This window comes from Nicotiana tabacum, chromosome 13 (assembly GCF_000715075.1).
Source record: "Nicotiana tabacum cultivar K326 chromosome 13, ASM71507v2, whole genome shotgun sequence".
In the NCBI taxonomy this organism is placed as follows: Eukaryota; Viridiplantae; Streptophyta; class Magnoliopsida; order Solanales; family Solanaceae; genus Nicotiana; species Nicotiana tabacum.
In genome coordinates, this window is record NC_134092.1 from 3,698,434 (window position 1) to 3,706,049 (window position 7,616).

The following is a 7,616-nucleotide window of genomic DNA, read 5'->3' on the forward strand; positions in this document are numbered from 1 at the left end:
TGAAAACAACTGCTTGTTAGCACCAAAGGATGTGGTGCACTGGATGTCACAGCTCTTCCCTTAATCAGAGGTATCGAGTTCGAGCCCTAGGTACGGAAAAATACTTGGTAGGGAGCGCTTCTCCCCGAATGAGGCTTACACGGCGCGAATCCGAATATAGTCGAACTTCAATGCGGATACCGAACATCGGGTGAAAAACCAAAAAAAAGAGAATAACTACTTGTTCTAAAAATATTTGCTCCAAACACTTTTCCACGTTCTTTAAAGGACATCCCGATATACAAAGTATTTCACGTTTACGTAGGATTCGGGAAAGGACCACACCCTTGATGTAGGCAGTCTACCTTGATGCAAGTATCAGTGACCGATTCCACGGCTCGAACTCGTGACCTATAAGTCACAGTAATACAATTTTACCGTTGCTTCAAGACTCTCGTATACTTATTCACCGTCTTTTGGCCAAAAACAAAAAAGAGGAAAAAAAAATCAAAACTCCAAAATGATCTGCATTTTTTTCTCAATATTACTATATTAGCAGTGAACATTTTATACTTTCATTTTATTAGTATCTTAGAATAACATTACGAGTCACATGTCTTCGTACATTTTGAACCAAATAAGAAGGGAGGCTACAACAAAAAGTGCCGGAATTACTAGAGGTGAAAGGGGAAGGGGCATTGGTACTTATGCAGGGGAAAGGGAAAGGGGCGTTGTTACTTAAGTAGAGTTGAACTCATGATCGATTTTAACTTATGACTCCACAAAAATAATGCACTAACACTATTACTCATTTAGAAATGTGATAATTGATGTTTTTTTGTTATACACTCTTATGTAATATCGACACCGCTTATAAGAAATCTTGCGAACGCCCCCGATGCATATGGTAACCTTTTGGCCTAAATATAATAATCAATGCAAAGAAGGATGAAATATCATGCAAAATAACATGCAAAACTAGAAAGAACAAAGGATAATATCAATAAGAAGAAGCTAGAGTATTTTCATGAATTTATTATCTCTGCATATTTATTCCTTAACTGCTAAGTAATCATACTCAGTTGAACAAAATGTTTTAATTTCCATACCTTAGGAGCCGATATTTTCAATTCTGCACGCCATTTTAGTTGTTTCTTCTGCACAGGATGGAGCAATTTTAGCGCCCTTTCCAGTTGTTTCTTCTGAAATAATAGCACAAATGCCATGAGTTAGTTATGTGCCTCGGCTATTTTTCCGAAATATGACACGTCTGCAAACAGTGGCGGAGCCAAGTAAGGTGTCACGATCCGAAATTTCCCACCGACGGGACCGTGATGGCGCCTAATATTTCACTTGCTAGGCAAGCCAACGTTAGAGAATCATTAAACCGATTCCTTATTTCCATTCATTAATTAACAATAATTAACTAAGATAAAATATAATAAGTGCGGAATATCATAAAACTGTATTAATTACTACCACCCGGATCTGGAGTTACAATTCACGAGCATTCTAGAATTTACTACAAGTAATAGTCTGAAAGAAATACAACTGTCTGAATGAAAGAAACAGTAGAACAGAAAAGATAGACGGGGACTTCAAGGTCTGTGAACGCCGACAGATCTACCTTGAGTCTCCGGACAGTGGATCAATAGCAAAAATCTCGATCAACCTGAGCCGGTATTAAAATCTGCACAAAAAGTGCAGAGTGCAGTATCAGTACAACCGACCCCATGTACTGGTAAGTGTCGAGCCTAACCTCGACGAAATAGTGACGAAGCTAAGGAAAGGCTTCTACAAATCAACTTGTACAATTTAATAGTGTATATACAAATCACAAAAAAGAAGAACTAAACAGGAAATGTTGGGAGGGGAACATACTGAGGGGAATGCAAGATAAAGAACTACAACAGAATGATCACCGGAGCAGTCAATATACTAGGAATCAACATGAATAGTGAATACAGTAAGGAAAAATGCACGACATCACCCTTCGTGCTTTTACTCTCAATCTCACCATAAAATTAATAGAAACGGTATGACATCACCCTTCGTGCATTAACTCTCATATCATGACACGGCATCACCCTTCGTGCATTAACACTCACAATATGGCACGGCATCACTCTTCGTGCATTAACACTCACAATATTGCATGGCATCACCCTTCGTGCATTAATACTCTCCCTTACCATAATGCAATGCATAAATAACAACAGGGAGATAGAATAACAAGTACAAACCTTACTTCAACATTTGGTTCCGTAACATCAATCTCAACTTTAAAATAAAAACTCAATTATCACCAGAAAATCTGTAAACATGATAAGAACGATCAATTGAACAACACTAGTATAACACATAGCAATTAGGCATAGGAATGAGACAATATAAGAAAAACTGAGAAACATGGAAAACAGGTAAATTGGCGGCGCATAAGTACTCGTCACCTCACATATACGCCGCTCACATGAATTTCACTTAGCAAGTAATCTAAGATTCCTAATTCCCTCAAGTCAGGGTTAGACACAACACTTACCTCGCTTCGAAGGCTACTTAATTCTCAATCACATCTTTTCCTTTGTAATTCACCTCCAAACCACTCTTATCTATTCAAAAATGACTCAATAATATCAAATATTGCTTAAGAAATCAATTATATTGCATAAATTAAATTCCCCAAATTTTCCTCCAAAAAGTTAAAAAATCAACTCCGAGCCCGCTTAGTCAAAATTCGAGGTTCGGACCAAAATCTGTTTACCCATTCACCCCCGAGCCCGAATATATAATTAGTTTTGAAATCCGGCCTCAAATTAAGGTCTAAATACTCAAATTTTGAAATTCCTAAGTTCTGCCCAAAAATCCTAATTTCACCATAAAAATTCTAGATTCTAGGTTGAAATCTTGTTATAAGATGTAAAAGATTGAAAGAAATGAGTTAGGAATCACTTACCAATGATTTGGGGAAGAATTGGTCTTTGGAAAATCGCCCCTTGAGGTTTAGGTCTTGAAAATTTGAAGAATGAATGAAAAATTCCGTCTAAGTCCCTTTTTACTCAGCTGCAGGTGTCGCAATTGCGACCTGAGCTTCACAAATGCGAAGGAACAATCGCAATTGCGATACCCTTCACAATCCCGCTGCCTTCGCAAATGCGAGAAAAGTATCGTATTTGCGACCACTGGACCTCGCAAATGCGAGTAGATGTTCGCATTTGCGAACCTGCCCTTCCGAGACTCTCTTCGCAATTGCAAAGGTAACCTCGCAAATGCGAGAACTGCTGGCCTAGGCTTCTGATCGCAATTGCGATGAAAGCCTCGCAATTGCAGACCCTGTTATGTTCGCATTTGCGATGCCTGATCTCGCAATTGTGAGATCAGAGGCCTGCAACAGGTTCAGTTATACCAATAAAATTTTCTAAGTTCAAAACATCATGTGGCCTATTCGAAACTCACCCGAGCCCTCGGGGCTCCAAACCAAACATACACACAAGTTTAAAAACATCATACAAACTTGCTCGCGCGATCAAATCGCCAAAATAATACCTAGAACTATGACTTTAGCACCAAATCAAATGAAATTCTCAAGAACACTTTAAAATTTATATCTTCTCAACTGAACGTCTAAATCACGTCAAATCAACTCCGTTTCTCACCAAATTTCATAGACAAGTCTTAAATATCATAATGAACCCGTACCGGGCTCCAGAACTAAAATACGGACCCGATACTAATAATGCCAAATATCAATCAATTCTTAAAAACAAATAATTTTCAGACTTTTAATTCTCATCAAAATTCATAACTCAAGCTATGGACCTCCGAATTTAATTCTGGGCATACGCCCAGGTCCCATAATTCGATACGGATCTACCGAGACCGTTAAAGCATGGATCCGGACCCGTTTACTAAAAATATTGATCGAAGTCAATAAAAATCAACTTTTAAGGCAAAAATTCTTATTTTCATTAATTTTCAACATAAAAGCTTTTCGGAAACCTGCCCGGACTGTGCACGTAAATTGAGGAGGGTAAAAATGAGATTTGTAAGGCTTAAGAGCTCTAATTCGAGTTCTAAAACATAAGATGACCTTTTGGGACATCACATTCTCCACTTCTAAAACAATCGTTCGTCCTCGAACGGACATAGAAAAGTACCTAGGCTGGTGAAAATGTGGGGATATCTACTCCGCATATCGGACTCGGACTCCCAAGTAGCTGCCTCAAATAGGCTGACCTCTCCACTGCACTCGAACTGAAGGGTAACTCTTTGATCTCAACTGGCGAACTTGCCGAGCTAAAATTGCCACCGGCTCCTCCTCGTAAGTCAAATCCATGTCCAACTGGACAGAGCTGAAATCTAACACATGGGACGGATCGCCATGATATTTTCGAAACATGGACACATGGAATATCGGATGAACAGCTGCTAAACTAGGTGGCAACGCAAGCCTGTAAGCCACCCCTCCCACTCTCTCCAGAATCTCAAAAGGTCCGATATACCTAGGGCTCAACTTGCCCTTCTTTCTGAACCTCATTACACCCTTCATGGGTGATACCCGAAGTAACACTCTCTCTCCGACCATGAATGCAACATCACGAACTCTACGGTTTGCATAACTCTTTTGCCTGGACTAAGCTGTGCGAAGTCGATCCTGTATAATCTTGACCTTGTCCAAGGCCTCCTGAACTAAATCTGTACCCAGTAACCGAGCCTCCCCCGGCTCAAACCACCCAACTGGCGACCTACACCGTCTACCATATAATGCCTCATAGGGAGCCATCTGAATGCTCGACTGGTAGCTATTATTGTAGGCAAACTCCGCTAATGGCAAAAACTCATCCCAAGAATCTCCAAAGTCAATAACACAGGCGCGGAGCATATCCTCCAAGATCTGAAAAGTACGCTCGAACTGTCCGTCCGTCTGAGGATGGAATGATGTGCTCAACTCAACCCGCGTACCTAACTCATGATGTACTGCCCTCCAAAAGTGCGAGGTAAACTGTGTACCTCGATCAGAAATGATAGACACGGGCACACCGTGAAGACGGACGATCTCACAAATGTAAATCTCTGCCAACAGCTCCGAGGAATAGGTAACTGCCACATGAATGAAATACGCTGACTTAGTCAACCTGTCCACAATAACCCAAACTGCATCGAACTTCCTCTGAGTCCGTGGGAGTCCAACAACAAAATCCATAGTGATACGCTCCCACTTCCACTCAGGAATATCTAACCTCTGAAGTAAACCACTAGGTCTCTGATGCTCACACTTTACCTGCTGGCAATTTAGGCACCGAGCTACATAGGCAACTATGTCCTTCTTCATTTGCCTCCACCAATAATGTTGCCTCAAGTCCTGATACATCTTGGCGGTGCCCGGATGAATAGAATACCGGGATCTGTGGGACTCCTCAAGGATCAACTCACGAAGTCCATCCACATTAGGCACACAAATACGATCCTGCATCCTCAAAACTCCGTCATTTCCAATAGTAACCTGCTTGGCACCACCGTGTCGCACTGTGTCTCTAAGGACAAGTAAATGAGGATCGTCATCCTGCCGATCTCTGATGCGCTCAAACAAAGAAGACCAGGCAATTATACAAGCTAGAACACGGTTGGGCTCGGAAACATCTAACCTCACGAACTGGTTGGCCAAGGCCTGAACATCCAATGCAAGCGGTCTCTCACCAACTGGAATATATGCAAAGCTACCCATACTAACTGACTTTCTACTCAAAGCATCGGCCACCACATTGGCCTTCCCGAGATGATACAATATGGTGATACCATAGTCTTTCAATAGCTCCAGCCACCTCCTCTGCCTCAAATTGAGTTCCTTCTGCTTGAACAAATACTGCAAGCTCCGATGATCAGTGAATACCTCACATAGCACGCCGTAAAGATAGTGCCTCCAAATCTTCAGCGTGTGAACAATGGCTGTCAGCTCTAGATCATGAAGAGGGTAATTCTTTTCGTGAACCTTCAGCTGCGGCGAAGCATATGCAATAACCTTACCACCCTGTATCAATACCGCACCCAGACCAATACGAGATGCGTCACAATATAATGTATAAGATCCTGAACCTGTGGGTAACACCAATACCGGTGTCGTAGTCAAAGCTGTCTTGAGCTTCTGAAAGCTCGCTTCACACTCATCTGACCACCTGAACGGGGCACCCTTCTGGGTCAATCTGGTCAACGGGGCTGCTATGGATGAAAATCCCTCCACAAATCGACGGTAATAGCCCGCCAAACCTAGGAAATTATGAATCTCTGTAGCAGATGTGGGTCTAGGCCAGTTTTGAACTGCCTCAATCTTCTTAGGATCCACCTGAATACCCTCTGCTGATACAACGTGACCCAAGAAAGCAACTGAATTCAACCAAAACTTGCATTTTGAGAATTTAACATATAACTGGCTGTCTTTTAGAGTCTGAAGAACGATCCGAAGGTGCTGCTCATGCTCCTCTCGACTGTGGGAGTAGATCAAGATATCATCAATAAACACAACCACAAAGGAATCCAAGTAGGGTTTGAACACCCGGTTCATCAAATCCATGAATACTGCTGGGGCATTTGTCAGCCCAAATGACATCACTAGAAACTCATAATGCCCATACCGAGTCCGAAAAGCTATCTTAGGAACATCGGATGCCCTAATTCTTAACTGATGGTAGCCAGATCTCAAATCAATCTTTGAAAACACCTTGGCACTATGAAGCTAATCAAATAAATCATCAATCCTCGGCAATGGATACATGTTCTTGATGGTGACTTTGTTCAACTACCGATAATCTATACACATCCTCATCGATCTATCTTTCTTCTTCACAAACAACACAGGTACACCCCAGGGCGAGACACTAGGTCTAATGAAGCCCTTATCAAGCAAATCTTGCAATTGCTCCTTCAATTCTTTCAACTCTGGCGGGACCATGCGATATGGCGGAATGGAAATAGGCTGAGTGCCCGGAGCCAAATCAATGAAGAAATTAATATCCTTGTCGGGTGGCATCCCCGACAGGTCTGCAGGAAACACCTTTAGAAACTCACGAACAACCGGTACCGAATCTATGGAAGGAACCTCCACACTAGAATCGCGGACATAAGCCAAATAAGCTAGGCACCCCTTCTCGACCATATGCTGAGCCTTCACATAAGAGATAACCCTGCTGGCAGAATGGCCAAGATTCCCTCTCGATTCAACCCTTGCAAGGCTAAGGTCACCGTTTTGGCGTGACAATCTAATATAGCATGATAAGGTGACGGCCAATCCATACCCAATATGACATCAAAATCAACCATGTCAAGAAGTAGAGGATCTACACGAGTCTCAAGACTCCCAATGTTGACCACACACGAACGATAAACACGATCTACAATAATAGCATCTCACACTGGTGTGGACACATACACACGAGTACTCAAAGAATCATGGGGAACAACCAAATAGGAAGAAAAATAGGATGACACATAAGAGTAAGTAGATCCCGGATCAAATAGAACTGAAGTATCTCTACTGCAAACTGAAACAGTACCTATGATAACAGCGTCAGATGACTTAGTCTCAGGCCTGGTTGGGAAAGCATAACACCGGGGTTGGGCCCCATCACCCTGAACTACGTCCCTGG